Here is a 17,782-nt window from a genome sequence, read left to right as displayed (position 1 = left end):
ATTTTCATTTTATTTTTAATACCTTCGGATTTATTCAAATTGTTGGTGTTTTTTGTATCAAATAATTAAAATGATTTCATTGAAACTTTACCTATTGAGGATGGTGGAAAGTTGTGTCATGCATGAAAACAGATCAAAACCTGTAATGTTAAAAAACAAAGACAAATATCAAACAGGGAATGCCACGCACCAAAAACGCAGCCTCCCCAAAACGAAACCCACAGCACGCAGACGTGCACACCACAAACACACGCACACACACACACACATACACGCGCACACACACACAGCCAACACATGATGACAAAACGAACAAACAAAGGAACACAGTGGGGCACCGCCTTGGAACGGTCAGTGGTTAAAACACCACTGGGGAGCTTAAACCTTCTTAAGGTCACAGACAATGGCATATTCATTTATAATTTTATGTCTTGCTAACAAGTTTTCCTCCATTCAGAGGAGTCCAATGAAACTTTTAACAAATGTTAATGAAAATGTACACTAAGAGCAAGTGTTGGGTCTTAATCTCAAGGCAAGGGCTTTTCACGCAGCTCATTAATTTGTATTTCATGTCTCAGTCATACATTTTAAACATTGCAAAAGCTTCCAATGAAAACTTAGAGAAGGGTGTCTGAGACACAGTGTCAGGGTATTTAGGTTAAATTAATGTCCAAGACCCAGTGGCAGAGTCTGTAAGTTAAAATAATGTCTGTGACACAGTTGCAAGATCTTAAAGTGAAATAAAGACACACTGACACTTTCTGTGTCTTGTTGACAGAACAATAGTCGTGAAAAACACGTGTCACGTGATTCACGCTTTGCGCAACACTAACGACCTTCATGACACTATACTTTATCTGAGCACTACGCAAGTGATTGGGAGAGTGCTGCATTTAAAAAAAAAAATTATTATTCTTCAGCCAGTTCCAAAAAAAAAGTTACTTATCTAACAGTTTTAAATCTGAATCCTGATCTTCTATGGGTTGTACCTGGGTACCGGGTCTTCGCCTTTGCATCCATATTGGAACAAATAGTACCGCACGTGTAACAGATATAAACATGTAAAGCTATAGAATTATTTCTCCTCAAAATCAGGAATTAAAACAATAAATTGTGAACAATGTTTCTTGTTCTCATATATTTTAATAACTTTAAACACAAGTATCAATAGCTGTCTAATGACATAACATGCATTAAAATTATTTTCATTTGCAAAATTGTAAATTTGAAAATTAAGATTTTTATGTTACCCATATGCTACTTCTGTGATTTTTCAGTGTTTTCAGTAGCTTATTGAAATAAAAAGGGGATTATTTTTTAAGCTTTCACTGTTTCAAACAGTGGTATTTTCATTTTTACAGAGCTAGATCTACACTTTGACGCGAAATAATATGAATTATAAATAAATGGAAATTCTTTCCAAGATATACAGAAGAATATAAACACATACAAAAATATAAAGATTCGCGCTCCATCTCATTAAAGTTAAAAAAAAAAGAAATTTAAAAAATCTCAAAAATGTACTTAACTTCTTTGGAATATTGTAGTGCCAGGATTTTGCGTGTGGTGTTAATTGTTCAAACCACGAAGCGCTGTGTCAATTATAAAGAGTTAGATCACTGTCTGCATTCAAGTTGGCCGTTTTCATCCGACAAAACACAAAATTATATAATTACAGTCCATCGTTTTGTTGAATTTTAGAACCGCACCGGCAAAATTTAGGAAATGACTGCATACAATTACCTAATGGATCTTGGTACCCGAAAAGTCGAACCAATCCAGAGAGGAGAATAAGATTGTTACATACGTCACGTATATATATGAGAAGAAACCGTGCGTTTTTTTCCGAAGCAGCCCTTTATGTTGTTATAGTTGGCAAGCTGTCATTATTAATTTCTTAAATGATGTTCTGATCATGAAAACATGTATTAAGTAATGGGAGAGGCAACGATGTACATTTGTACTCCAGAGTTTTACAAAGAGTGCAGTGGGAGATACTGGCCTGTAATTTGTAGGGTTTGACCGATCACCTTTCTTGTAGACTCGAGCCGCATTTGTATTCTTCCAGTCTAATATTAGTAGTTCTACAGTTGGACGAAAACCATTGCTGCATAAAGCATAGAAAGTATCAAGAATGACTGGTTTGATTTTGTCCTGGCAGCCCGAGCTTAGGCATCAAACCAGTACCTTTCCTAGTATATTGATGTAATAGGCCGTCAAACCTACTCTTCTCGCTGGTACATTTGTCTGTATCGTTATAGAACATTGAAGTGTTCTTAATCATTTTTTCATCTTGAAACTTGTAAATCAAGTCTAATGCGCATTCAGTTGTTCTTATTACATTTACTTTATATTGGATTGCGTACGTGCAACGTTAAATGATATCCATTTTTATGGTCATTTCGGGGTATTTTGTGTTGCCAAGTGTTACGACCAATAATTTTACATCTATATATGCACCTTCCGCGATAATTAGGCGGGAAAAGTGCCTAGATATGGTCGGTTTCTTGTTATCCCAAGTAGCTTGGGCACTGCGTTAGGTGTGTTTCACCAACTTGTATTTTTTTTTTGTCATATGGATTTATATCATGCTTAATTATGTTTCTTTTTTTGTAAAACATTAAAAAAATGTTGTACATTTTCAATAGATCTTGTAGTTTATTTTTGTTGTTGTTGTTTGTGTGAAACTCATCCCTAGTCGGGATTCGAACTCCCCTTAATACATTCCGTAAGCCGTATTAAACAGCAAGCATGCGGAACAAAAATTAGGGATAATGGTGTTTTAATTTAAGAAGTAATGTATAGAAAATCCGTGTTTTAACGTTGTTAATGCATGGAAAGAGGTTATACGTCCGCGGAATATTTTCACGAGGGCGTATTGAGTGTATTAATTTAGGTAAAACACGATTTTGCTATACATTACTTCGATTCTAATAATACCTTAATCTAAAACAGTGGATAAAATATAGTAGCGCTCTTTCTTGGTCGCAACACACACATTGACGTCATCGCACGTTAGAATGACGTACCCACCCGCTTAGCTCAGTAGGGAGAGCGTTGGTCTACGGATCGCGGGGTCGCGAGTTCGATCCTCGGGCGGGGCGGATGTTTTCCGTGACGATTTGATAAAAGACATTGTGTCTGAAATAATTCGTCCTCCACCTCTGATAATTCATGTGGGGAAGTTGGCAGTTACTTGCGGAGAACAGGTTTGTACTGGTACAGAATCCAGGAACACTGGTTAGGTTAACTGCCCGCCGTACATAACTGAAATACTGTTGAAAAACGGCGTTAAACCCAAAACAAACAAAAAAAAACAACAACATTTTAGCGTAATCGTGTTTAATAGAAACAAGTATATCAGAATTTCAAATTGAATACAGACCCGCAGATCATATCATAATTCGCGTAGCAGATAGAGGCAGGTGAAAAGCCTTGTTCCCGGAGGTATAAAAATATAAATAGTACTTAGTATATGACTGACCAATCAGAAAATGCAAACATTTTTACAACAATATTCCCAACAAACTTGCTTTCCTGTGTAAACAACGACTACGGTGACACAAAAGGGGCACGACCAGGACCGGAAATCGAAAGCAGGTCAAAGTGCAAATTAAATGACCTTTCTCGACAACTTGCTTAACCTTTGATATTTTGAATGACTGACAACATACTGGCCATAGCTTTCGCAGAAGCGGTGGAGAAATATGGCCGACTGACTATATTTACGCTCTCATCGGTACTTTTTTTAACGAGTGTTTAACGTTTGACTGAAAACAACCAGTAAGACAGGAGCCCACATGTGTACTCTTCCAGCCACAAACACTTGTTCAGTGCAATTCTTTTTCATTAATGTTAACACTTCTGTACAGTTTGAAGAGGGATTGCCGTTTTTGTAGAATTTCTATCAGAAATGGTAAAATCTTGTACAAAACGACCCCTGAGCACGTTTGCAGCAAAATGTAAGTCTGACACTGTCGGGCAAAAACTTTTTCTCCATATTCGGTGATTTTTCATTGCAAGCATACAAAATGATCGACCAAAAATGATTCCAACGCAGTGTGCGGTGGGTACAGTTGCAACGCATTACGGTGGATCTTGTTTCCTCAATGTTCGCTATTGACTTTAAATTTGAGTAAACAAAAGTTTCCCAGAATTTCGATTGGGTAGGGCCATGAAATCACTTTGACATTAGATAGCAACAGAAACTGAAAGTTTAGAATAAATATGATATTGATTTGCACATCCGTAAATACAAAATATCAAGTGGCAATATTGATTTTCTGATTAAATGCTTACCACATGCGACTTCTGCGTCGTGTGATAAACAAACTTAACTAAAGTACAATACAATTACTAATACGTAGCATACCATAACAAAATGCCATTGAGCAGCTGTGTTATAGCAGTTAAGACTTTTAACAAGTAGGCTAATTTACCTCTTCTTCAACAATATCCTTTTATTTTCAGATGTTTACCACAAAATCTCCAAGTGTTAAAGAAAAAGTTTAGATTTTTTTTTGTAGTGACAAGATGAGATTATTTGATTGCCCTTCGTCAGTCGTCTGTCCGTCCGTCGTCCATCCACAATTTCTTGTGAACACGATGGAGGCCTCATTTTTCAACAAATTTTAATCCCTGGAGTAGCCAAAATGTTCACCTTATGAACATGATAGCAGTGACATTTTTTACTTTCGACTTTAAACACAATTACACACAAATAAAGTCACAATAAGATCTCGGTTCCTATTGAAGATCAGCTAGATTCCATCATATGTTCAAGGGACACCACCCCTGAAAGGGGCAAATTTTCTATTCTGGCCCTCTCAGCCATATGAGGTTTCATTTATGGTTGGATTTGATACAAACTTGCACATGTGTGCCCAATCACATGATCGCGCTTCGTTATTTTGAGCTCGAAAGTGAAAGTGGAAATGTAAACAAAAATTATAAATCAGGGCGTAAGTTGTTTTTTTTTTATTCAATATATTGTGTTAATATCATGTACATCATTCGAAACCTATTTGAAAGTGCTATCTCCCGGTACTACAATTTTCCCGCCCAATTAAACCTTCTCGTTTTAACGCTATTCCTGTTTAACCACTTCCAACAGTATTCTCTCGATATGCAAGTCAATTGAACATGAATAGCATTAAAACGAAAGCTTTTGGTGGGGAAATCGTAGTACCGGGGATAGCACTTTCAAATAGGTTTCGAATCATATGATATAAACACAATATATAGATCTACTTTCACTTTCGAGCTCAAAATGACGTAGCGCGATCACGTGATTAGGCACACTGTGCATGGAATTTTTATCTTAAAGGTCCAATACTAAGGAAAGTGAACATTTTAATTTCTTTTAAAAAGCACAGAAACTATTTCATTTTATTGGAAAATGAAAGTTGGTATGTAGAAATTCGAAATAAATCGCAGTATATGTACAAGTATTTTTCTATGAAGTATGAAGAAAGTTAAAAAGACCTGGGGGGTCATTCTGTCGATTCATTGAAATTTCAACATAATACACATACATTTCTTTGAGTTTCAAAGACCTTCTGTAAATTTTGACCTGCCAATCTTCATTATTTAGTGTCTTGCAGAAGTCTATGCACTGGCTATGAAAAAAATTGCCAACTCACTTTCCCTTAGTAATGGACCTTTAAAAATCTCTAGGTCCAGTTCGAAACTTTGTCATGTGGATGAAAAACTAGGTCACCAGGTCAAATAAAAGGAAAAAACAATTTAACACCATACGTCATATTCATGGCCTTATCTTCAATAATAATTATCTTGATGATTCTAAGACTAAGTTTAACACTGAAAGATAAACGCAGAAACAGAGTACAAACAACTAACAACAGACAAGCAGAAAAAAATGTTACAATAAATGAAAGACAAAAACTTCATTCTCTTCTGAAAACTGTCACAGCGCCAATCAAACATATTTAGAGACCTTTATCTCCTTGTTCTAGTGCCAAGAGAACGACAAGGAATCAATTCATTCCAGTTATTCTTATTATAACAACAGAAGAGAAATTAGAGCTGGGAACATACTTAAATATGCTTAAACATGATTTTAAAAAACTATAAAAGTGACAAATAGTTCCAGCATGTGCAGTGCGTTGGAGAATACTCCCCCGCCGCACACCCCAATGCGTACCCAACTTCGACATTATGTCGCCAAAACAAAAATAGGGACAGCAGAAAGCCTGTCAGTTTGTATATTAGATAAGTTTGTCTGTTCTATGATGTAAAAGTTGCATGTGGTAAGCATATAATCAAAGAATCGATAAATGAAGAAAACCTTCATACGTTAATATGAATAATCATAATTGAGGTGTATTTAGTACAAAAGATCATGGCGTTATTATTTGGCAGTTGATTAAGTAAAATAATTATGGTTTAAAATAAAGCTTTTCGCGTGTGTATTCAACAGAACGGAAGTGCAAATCAATAGTATATTATTACTAAACATTTTCTGTTGCTGTCTGATGTCAAAGTGATTTCATGGACCTACCCCAATCAAAATCCCAGAAAAATGCTGTTTACTTAAGTTAAAAGTCCATAACGAACATTAAAGAAACAAGATCCATCGTAATGCGTTGCAACTGTACCCACCGCACACTGCGTTGGAATCATTTTTGGTCGATTTTTTCATATGCCTGTAATGAAAATTCACCTATTACGAAGAAAAAGTTTTTGTTTGACAGTGTGCCGTACTTACGAGTTGCTGCTAACGTGCGCAGGGGTCGTTAAATTTGTACAAGATTTTACCATTTTTAATTTGAATTCTACAAAACGGCAGTCCCTCGTCAAACTGTACAGAAGTGTTGACAAAGAATTGCACTGAGCAAGTGTTTATGGTTGGAGAGTACACATGTGGGCTCCTGTCTCACAGGTTGTTTTCAGTCAAACGTGAAAACACATTAGAAAACTGACCGATGACAGCGTAAGTGTAGTCAGTCGGCCATATTTCTCCACCGCTTCTGCGATGAATCCTCCACCGTCGCGGCGTTGGAACCACCGCTTCTGCGAAAGCTATGGCCAGTGTGAATATGTTTAAATAACCGAGATAATGCTATTTGATAGTACAATGTGTCTTCAGCTAATTGAAAATTACATTCATTTATTTAACAGTTACAAATCCTTAACACATACAAGTAACAAATTTGACATTAATTCTTTGGACAAATCACCTGGCAATAAGCGCATTTAGCATTTCGCAGTTAGCCTTGAATATATGGCATAACATTGGGCATTTGGCAATAAGTGTGGCGCACCGGCCTTCCATAAATATAGGGATCAATCGTATTTTAACACATACATTTCTTTTTTTGTGTTAACGGAATCATAGACTTTTGATGGGGTCCACTGTAAAATCACTATGTTGACTGTTTCTGCGTAAAAAAACAACAGAAAACCCGCTCCAACAAAGACAAAAAAAAAAGAAAATAAAGTGTTTGAAATAGTAAAAGATGCCACTCATCGTCGATAATGCCGTTCAAAAATACATACTCCATTAATAAATAATTTGAAGCATGAGACTTCCGTGGCCGTTTGGCTAATGTCGCAGAAATGACTTGCTTCTTTCCTCTATGGATTTGAGAACTAAATATTATCGCGTGCGCACAAGCTATCTTTCCCCTGTGCACGTTTAGACTAATGCGTGACACGCGAAAGAGCTAAAACGTGCGCATGCAATAGCCTTTCTAAGTTTACGTGCGTACGTAAAACTACTACGTGCGTACTCAAAAGCTATTGCGTGCTTACTCTAAAAAGGTAAACCTTTCAAGTTCCTTCTGTGCCGCCACAAATAGCACATCAACGTGGAACAATATGCCTCACACGTGTTTATTTATTAGAATTGAAAAACAGAAGAAAAGAAAATGTAGCCGATGGAAGTGCGTATTTGTGAAACTTCACTATATTTATGCTACACGCACCACGATGTAAGTATTTAGACTCTTACCTAAGGCAAAAATACGTGACATTTTGCTCTGTTCGAGAACTCGGACACTTAATATTAGTGCAAATGACTTGCAACAGAAACCTCGTTAGCAGACAGGAAATATTTTTTCGGCGACGCCGTCTAAATTCGTTTTCGTTACCTATGCCACGTGACTTCAGTTTGCAAATCATACTACTTGATAACACATTATAGATAATTTATCAAAATGGAAGATTTATGCAACACTCTGCCTGATTGGACGACAGTGTCAATTTCTTTCACTCTGTTGATTGTGCTACGCTGAGTGAAATGTAGATAAAGCGTTTATCCTAAACGACGCTGTACACAGTTTTAAGCTAACTTTGGCTCAGTATATTTAGCAAGAATATTGATACATCTCAAAATGATAAGTAAGTTTAATAAATATGATAAAAACCTGTTCAAATACCAACATATATCAAATTAAAGAAAAAGCTGAATACGGTCTGCGTATCACATGAATAAGGGTGTGATAAGAGTCTTTTATGTAGAGAAGTGCTTTTTAGAAGATTTTCCTTGTTACAATTGTCGTCTGTATATGAAAAGGTTTCTTGCTTTTGTGACATATTCAGATTGCATATTAAAATGAGTACTTGTTTTCTATGATATATTTGTTATAAATTATTTAACTGATTTATTATATATGAATATTTTTCTTTAGTATGGTATGCAAATATTGAACTCAGTTGAAATATGTTTTATTATATATATGCTATATAATGATTGAATCTCATTACACTAAAAAGAAAGTACGCTGCATTCAGTTTATCTATGTGATATGACCACTGTCAAACTTTGCTTATGAATCAGAAATATTGAAATAATTACAATTGTATGTTTTGCTTGACCTTCACTTTTTTATAGGTGTGACGTCATTGTCCAAAGATTCATGAATAGCGAATATGCTATTTGTTAAAGCGGGATCAGTTGGCCTATTTTAGAAATAAATAAAAATAATAAATAAAAAATCCTTTAATTGATTTTTTCTCATGTATTCTAATCAAACTTGATTTGTAGCATCTTTATTAGGCCCGCAGCCAACTTTGTTCAGCTGGGACATTTGGCCCCTTTTAGGGGCTGCTAAAGCTAAAACTAGAAATATACCTGCCTTTATACAGCTTGGTGGATCTTTGTCATACTTGGTCTGGAGCATCATTATAAGGTCCTCTTCCAAATTTATTTATATAGGAACTTGGGCCCTATTAGGGACAACTATAGCTAAAAGTAGATATGCCTTTCTTCGCATTAACCATTAAAATGTAATGGGTATCAAACTCGATGTGTAACAATATCGTAAGGTCTCTTGCTATTTTGTTACAAATGGGGATAGGGACCAATTTAGCTAAAAATATAAACACGTTTAATGACCTCTTCTCATGAACCGCTTCATGAATCTTCATCAAACTACGGCTGTAATTATTCGTCTAAGGATAAACGAAACAAAATTGCAACCCTACGAAACCTTTGCGAAAAATTAAAAGAGAAATATTTAAATTGTTAAAGTGCGGTGTTTAGTTTTGCAATTTGAAAAATGTTAGATGAAAGATGAATGTTAGATGAAAAATTCATAAACTTCTTTCCTTATTACAATTCGCCGACCACCATTTTTAAAGATATTTCTTGTTCTTTTTCTTGTTGAACAAGGGTCGTCGTTTTCTAAAGGAATTTATGCCTACCATTACGGCGAGGAACATTTTATTTACAGGCCCTGAACAACTGCCATAAGATATAAAATGCCAAGAAATGCGAAGCTGATTGCACTAATCTGAAAATGGATTACTGATTTTTATTTTAATGTTTAAATTATAATTAGCGTACATTTTCACATACTATATTTATTTCAGGAAATTAATGGGTAGATGTTTATTTTCAGTTGATTTTCCTCTCGGGGACGGACTTGCACGTGTGGAGAAACTGCTGATCTTAATTCCATCGGGTGACAGGAAAGTTACTCCACAAGGCCACGTCTGAACGAATACTGAGTTGATAAATGTTTAGACAAATGTTTCATTAAATACATAAATCAAAGAGCTATGGAAAATAAGCCTAAATGTATTTTATACTTCTTTGCAGAATGATTTTTAAAAAATTTCATTTTTTTAATATCATCGGCAAATTCTGAATTATTTAATGAAGCATTTAAGTAGAAGGCTGCGAGTCATTTAGTGACCATATACATAAAGGCTGATCACTATCAAATAGAATGTAAGCCTCCGCAGGTCTAGTCACAAGTAGTCCAAATATGAATAGTACTAATCTTTTTTCCTTTCCTAGTGCATTTTCTCGGCAGCAACGTGCTTACTTTTACCCTACCGCGTTTCAGTATGTATCACTTTGCATTGTAATGAAATCGGCATGTTTCCTATCGCATGCTAGATAAAAATGGCGGCGTAAGAATTTAATGTCACGAAAAGAGAAATTGAAAGAAGCGAAAAGTAGTAAATTCAGCGGGTAGTATTTAACGAACCGTAGTTTTCTTATATAAAAGTTAACACCCCCTTTTCTTTTTGTTTTTCTCAAGTAGCGATCTAGCTCTTTATGGGAATATAAGTCTCTGAAAATCTGATATGCTAGAAAATGTCGAAACACCGTTATGAAGTGAGTGGATTTTATATGAAATAAAGAACAGCTGGATTTAGTGGTGTTCAGCCTAAAAAGAATAACGGTAGATATTGGGGCTTATTGTGATTGTAACGGCTTTAAAATTAAATGACACCGGCGGAAGTTTACAAGTTTTCATGGAGATGTCCAAGTGTTAGAAAATTGCAATAGATAGAGGTTGTCAAATATTTAAAGGAATATTTTAAGATATTTAAACTAAGAGAATTTTTTTTTAACTTTTGTAGATACAGAAATTAGCATTGACAGATACAAAATCGTAGGACAAGCACTGACATCATCGGGCACCATGCAGAATCGGTGATCTTTGCTTTTAAAATTTAACAGGACTGTCAGGAGTCGTATGATATCATCAGTTTTTGTCTTTGTAGTATAAACTTACTCACAAATTCATAGATGTCAAACTTTGCACAATGAGTCTATAATCTAATCTGCGTTCTAGTCATCTGGTAACCTGCTGCTTAGTATTTAGCTCAAACGTTCATATTTAAATAAGTCTGCGTCATGTTTGACAGGTAAACGTGTACAAAATTTCCACCTGGTAAAAAAGGAAAGATCAACCTTAAATCATCAAAGTCTTTCTCTGCTTATAAAACTTAACAAACATGTCTGTTAGCGATATTAGATATCCCTTTTTGGTAAACAGTAAGCCGCCATTTTTGTGCACTTGTTTGATGAAATATATACTGCCACCCCATTGTATCGCTCTATATTCAAATCTCGCGATTTTTCTAATATGAATGTTTAGGTTCACAGCAGTGTCACCCGTTACTTTTAGCAAAAACATGTTCAAACCAGTGGTTATAGGGATTTTTCTAAAGCGGAATAGCAGGGCACAGTGCCCTGCCAATTTTTAGCGCCGCCCTTCTGCCCGCAATTGTCGCCCTTTTGCCTTTCTTCAGCGCCCCTTTGCCCTTTTAGCACTGCCCCTCTGACCATTAATTAAGTATTTCTAAACGAACTGCCCATCAATCATCTGTCAAAATACCATCCCAAATAATTGTAAATCGATACGAAGTTATGACACCCACCGACTATACACAGGTGCTGTGTATTTGCCCGAGGCATGTATGCAGTATTGGTATGCAGACGACGAATGACCGAATCGTAACAAACAACAATTAGATAGGTCAGCAATTAAAGCAAACTGCAAAACAGAATAAAAAAGGAGAAAAAAAACATCTTAAAACAAAGTCTGCTGCTTATTAAATGCCGATTAATGGCCAGTAATTATCGGCAATTAGCGTGGCACCTCATGTCAATTTTGTTGTTCACAGTTTGATCTAGGTTGAAGATAACAGTCGATCTTTAATTAGTATCACTGCCTATCAGAATATCTATGATTTTGTTATATTTATTTCATCAAAATACTATTAAATTTGTAAGATATTAATTTTGTTTAAAAGAAAATAAACCACTCGATCTTTTATAGAACGTAACGGCAATCTCAGAATTTAGCATAGACAGTCAGCGCGTAGAGTAATTTCCCTTTACCAAAATGGCGAAAATCATAAACAAAGTTATTTTGTAGTTGGAAAATTGTCTACACCTTTGTATAATATGCACCCACGATTCGGGCGGGGAGGGGGGGGGTCTGGTCCGGGGTAAAAAAAATTGTGCATTTATACAAGAGTATCAATGGTACGTTCAGTAATATAATGAATGTATAATGACAGATTTGCACCAGAATTATTACATTATTCAATAGTGTCTTTATGGTATATTTCTAATCAAGAAAACTTTCAAGACAGAAATAATGTATGCAAACATAAAACAAACTGCATGTATTTATAAATGATAAGCATGTTATATTGACAAACAAGTATTAATAGTTTTCCTGACTTTCAGATTCATTGCAAATCTTTCTGGAGTACCTTACAATGTAGACATTACAACAAAAACCATGGAAATCTACCTTATGATTTTCGTAGACAAAGGTACGCAACGCGCAAAATGCACCCTGCCCCTTTTTAGCAGCACCCTGCCCTTTTTAGAGATCTAGAAAAATCCCTAGGTTAGTATCATAATTGAAAGTTTTACAACAGTTTTTAACAAAATCTTACGCATGATACACTGATGTTACATTTTCTTCTTCTTTTTGGCTTATTGACCAGTATGTTCGTCTGCAAAACAAAAAGTCACATGACCACTTCCTGTCGATTTCTTTTTAACTATGGAATGCCGAACAGGCCAGTCCATAGTGTGAAATAAATGAATAATTCTCACAATAGTACGATATAATGGCATGACCTATTTTTTACTCAGTTTCAACATGGCTACTTGTAGCTGAAATTTTTTTGCCACATAAAATGACATTTCCCTGACAATTTTGCATGGTTAGAAGGGAGAGGGATTAAATGATTGCATAATTATGAAATATACAGGCCAGCTGTATTTTCTTTATTGCACTCAACGATAAACATTAACTAGATCGATACAATGGGTTCCAGGCTACAGTGATAAATTTGATTCAGTTAAAATTAATTTGTTTCATTTTGCAATGGAATCACATCAAACTGTGCCAACCATAGTGTAGAAATTTAAAATAAACAGCCTGAACTTGCAAAGAAGTTATCAAGAACTACTTTAAATCTGTGATATTTGTTCCTGCCTAATTTGATGAGAAAATAATGCCTTCATGATTTAATATGAGGGAAAACCCATCCAGGCGATAATTGCAGGTTGTTTAAACAGTATCGTTTTGTGTTTGAAAAATTGTGTAAATGTTAAAAAAATTCTGAAATGAAGGAAGCCTAAGAATGCCTAGTCTGTCCTATTGGATTTTCTAGATGTCCCATAATCAATTTGTTTATGAATTAAGAATTTTTAATGAAAGCATTTCATTATAAAGATGAAGGGAAAGATGAAATGTTACGTTACAGGATTTGGTACACAGAAAGTAATGAGAAATAAATTAGAAATTTCTCTTTTAACATGCTTATCAGTATGTCTTAAAAATGATCATAAAATAAAAAATTGTGTGTGTTTTTTTTAGCTCACCAGAGCACAAAGTGCTCAGGGTGAGCTATTGTGATCGCTCACCGTCCGGCGTCCGTCCGGCGTCCGTCCGGCGTCCGTCCGTCCACACTTTCCTTTAAACAACATCTCCTCCTAAACCAACAGGCCAATTTTGATGAAACTTCACAGGGATGTTCCTTGGATGGTTTTCTCTAAAAATTGTTCAAAGAATTGAATTCCATGCAGAACTCTGGTTGCCATGGCAACCGAAAGGAAAAACTTTAAAAATCTTCTTCTCAAAAACCAGAAGCCCTAGAGCTTAGATATTTGGTGTGAAGCATTGCCTAGTGAACCTCTACCTAGTTTGTTCAAATCATGACCCCGGGGTCAAAATTGACCCCGCCCCAGGGGTCACTTGATTTTACATAGAAAAATCTTAAAAAATCTTCTTCTTGAAAACCAGAAGCCCTAGACCTTAGATATTTGACATGTAGCATTGCCTAATGGACCTCTACTAAAGTTGTTCAAATCATGACCCCAGGGTCAAAATTGACCCCGCCCCAGGGGTCACTTGATTTTACATAGGAAAATCTTCAAAAAATTTCTAAAAATAAAGCAGAAGGCCTAGGTCTTAGATATTTCACGTGTAGCATTGCCTAATGGACCTCTATAAAATTTATTCAAATCAGACCCCCGGGGTCAAAATTGACCCCGTCCCAGGGGTCACTTAATTTTACATAGGAAAACCTTAAAAAATCTTCTTCTCAAAAAGCAGAAGCTCTAGAGCTTAGAAATTTGACATGTAGCATTGCCTAGTGGACCTCTACTAAAGTTGTTCAAATCATGACCCCCGGGGTCAAAATTAACCCCGCCCTAGGGGTCGCTTGATTTTACATATGAAAATCTTCAAAAAATTTCTTAAAATAAACCAGAAGGCCTAGAGCTTAGATATTTCACATGTAGCATTGCATAGTGGACCTCTACAACATTTGTTCAAATCATGACCCCAGGGTCAAAATTGACCCCGCCCCAGGGGTCACTTGATTGTACATAGGAAAATCTTCAAAAAATTTCTAAAAATAAACCAGAAGGCCTAGGACTTAGATATTTGACATGTAGTATTGCCTAGTAGACCTCTACAAAATTTCTTCAAATCATGACCCCGGGGTCAAATTGGCCCCGCCCCATGGGGAAACTTGATTGTACATAGAAAAATCTTCAATATTTTCTAAAAATAAACCAGAAGGCCTAGAGCTTAGATATTCAACATGTAGCATTGCTTAGTGGACCTCTACAAAATTTGTTCAAATATTGACCCCCTCAGGGTCAAATTGACCCAGCCCCAGGGGTTACTTTATTGTACATAGGGAAATCTTCATAAATTTGCTTAAAATAAACCAGAAGGCCTAGATCTTAGATATTCGATATGTAACATTGCCTAGTCGACTTCTACAAACTTTGTTCAAATCATGACCCCCGGGGTAAAATTGGCCCCGCCCCAGTGGTTACTTGATTGTACATCGGAAAATTTTCCAAAAAATTTCTAAAAATCATCAGTTTGACATTTGAAACATATTAATCTGGTGAGCGATCCAGGGTCATCATGACCCTCTTGTTTAAATAGAATGTCTGTTAAATATTGAAATAAACAATATTAATAGCCATAATTCCTATTTCCAGAATGTAAAACATATTTTGGCAAACCATACGCAAATAAAAAGAGTGTATTGCATTAAAAAGCAAAATTTGCACAACTGAATATTTTGGCACATAATAGGGTTATTTACAATCACAATATTGTGTTACAGGGAACAGTATACAGTATCGTAAAACGTTTTAGCTCGACTATTCAAACAATAGGTAGAGCTACTGGACTAACCCATACATTGGTGGGTGTGTCGGAGTCTGTGACGGCTTCCCGATTTGGTTAAGTTTTTGCATGTAAGCTGGTATCTCAGTAACCACAAGTGGGAATAGATTGAAACTTCACACACTTATTCACTGTGTTACACTAACTGACATTGCAAAGGTTCCATAACTCTAGTTTGCTTTTTTACAAAATTATGCCCTTTTTTTCGACTTAGAAATTTTTTGTTAAGTTTTTGTATGTTTGCTGGTATCTCAGTACCTACTTATGGGAATTGACTGAAACTTCACACGCTTGTTCACTGTGATGATCTGACATGCTGTGCACAGGTTCCATAACTTTAGTTTGCATTTACAAAATTATACCCTTTTTTCAACTTAGCAGTTTTTGGTTAAGTTTTAGTATGTAAGCTGTTATCTCAGCACCCACTAATGGGAATGGATTGAAACACACACTTGTCCACTAAGTTGAACATGAGTTGATATTGCATTATACAGGTTTCATAACCTTCTTTTGCATTTTTACATTTTTACGTACCCTTTTTGAACTTTGATATTTATTCAGTTGACAAGGCTGTTGAATAGTCGAGCGATGTCCTACAGCAACTCTTGTTTTGTTTTAAAGCACTATTATATATCTTTTCTCAGTTTTAAAAAGAGCAATTTCAGAAGAAGTCTTAGTTTTTGCAAACTTATAGTAATAAGTACAAATGGTCAACAAGAAAGTATGTGGCTGTGTGGGGCTGGATTGTTCAATGACAGTATAATTCTTATAATTTTTTAATTTTGGGGATTTTGTAAGTTTAATTGATGAGGCATTATGAAATAGTAAAATCTCTTTTGTGATTACTATATATTCTTGGCAAGAGCTGAAAAAACAGTAAATGGACTCGGAATTATGAGAAAAAGGTGAAAATTCATTTTAATCCTGAAACATAGTCTTTCTTCGCACCAGTATATCTTGATATTGAATCTTAGTATCCCTCAGCCACATCCCTTCCCCAACCCCTACCCATATGCGCAAAATAGCCCTGATTTTGATTTTACCTTTTCTTGAAATTTGGTCTGTATCCCTCACCCACAAATCCCATCTCCACTGATGTATTTAATTTTTACTTTTAAGTTCAGTTTCTTGATATTGTATCATAATATTCTTCTAAATGCAGACACATGTCACCTTACCTCTTTGTCCTTGCCCTGTAATTTCATGTTTTTTTGTGGAGGGGGGCATTTATACCCCCACAAAACAAAGTTTGAGGGGGTATATAGGAGTGAGTTTGTTGGTCATTCAGTCCGTCCGTTGGTTTTCATGGTTTCCAGAATTATGGTACGCAGGTGTAAGATCATAAAATAGAGGTCAGTAGGTCAAAGGTCAAGGCTACGGAGACCTGGAACAGTTAAACCATTTCCGGGAACGCTTGGACCTAGGATCACGAAAGTTGATAGGAAGGTTGGTCATGACCAGCAGATGAACCCTTTTGATTTTATGGTCAGTAGGTCAAAGGTCAAGGTCCATATTGTGGGAGTATAATTCGACACTCCTGTGACATCTCTAGTTTTTACTTAATATGCTGTTAGAAATGTTTGATATAACATTTTGGTATCCCTCTGTCACATATCTTATCCCAACTCATATCCCACCTCTTTACGATTGTAATTTTCTTCATACATTTTAGTTCAGTTACTCTTTTTTTTATGCCCCCACTTTGGGGGGCATATAGATTTGCCCTTGTCCGTCCGTCCTTCTGAGAATGTTGTGTCATGCCTAGCTCCAAAAGTATTTGACTTAGAGTCACCAAAGTTTACAGGAATGTTGGTCAGCATGTGCAATTGTGCACCTTGGGTTTCGCGTCCGGATTCATTCAGTATTGTAGGAGTTATGGCCCCTGACCTAGAAAAAATTGTCATTTTAATGTTTTGACGTGCGTAGCTCCGAAAATATTTTACCTACAGTCATTACGAATTTTAAATAGCAACATATTGTTTTCCCAAAGTTGATCTGTGTCCTTTGTCATGTAGTGTTGGCATCTAGCTGTGTCCCATGGACACATTTCTAGTTTGTTTTTGAGTGCCCCCTTTCTTTCCCCATCTCTTCACCCCCTCCACCTCAGCACCCACCCCCACACACACATCCAGCATGATAAATTGCTTAGAGCTCTTGGCCCATTCTTGCAAATTGGTGTATTATGCCCTGTCAGATGGAGCTCTTGTTTATTTATAAAATAAACACTCACTGAATGCAAAATGTAAACTGATCATTTTTCTGCAAGGGTACATACATAATTATTGTCTTGTCACAAAAGATTAATTACAAATCTTGATTTGATATTTAAAGTGATAGAAAGAAGA

The sequence above is a fragment of the Mercenaria mercenaria genome, chromosome 13, assembly GCF_021730395.1.
Source record: "Mercenaria mercenaria strain notata chromosome 13, MADL_Memer_1, whole genome shotgun sequence".
In the NCBI taxonomy this organism is placed as follows: Eukaryota; Metazoa; Mollusca; class Bivalvia; order Venerida; family Veneridae; genus Mercenaria; species Mercenaria mercenaria.
Note: the sequence above shows the minus strand (reverse complement) of the source record.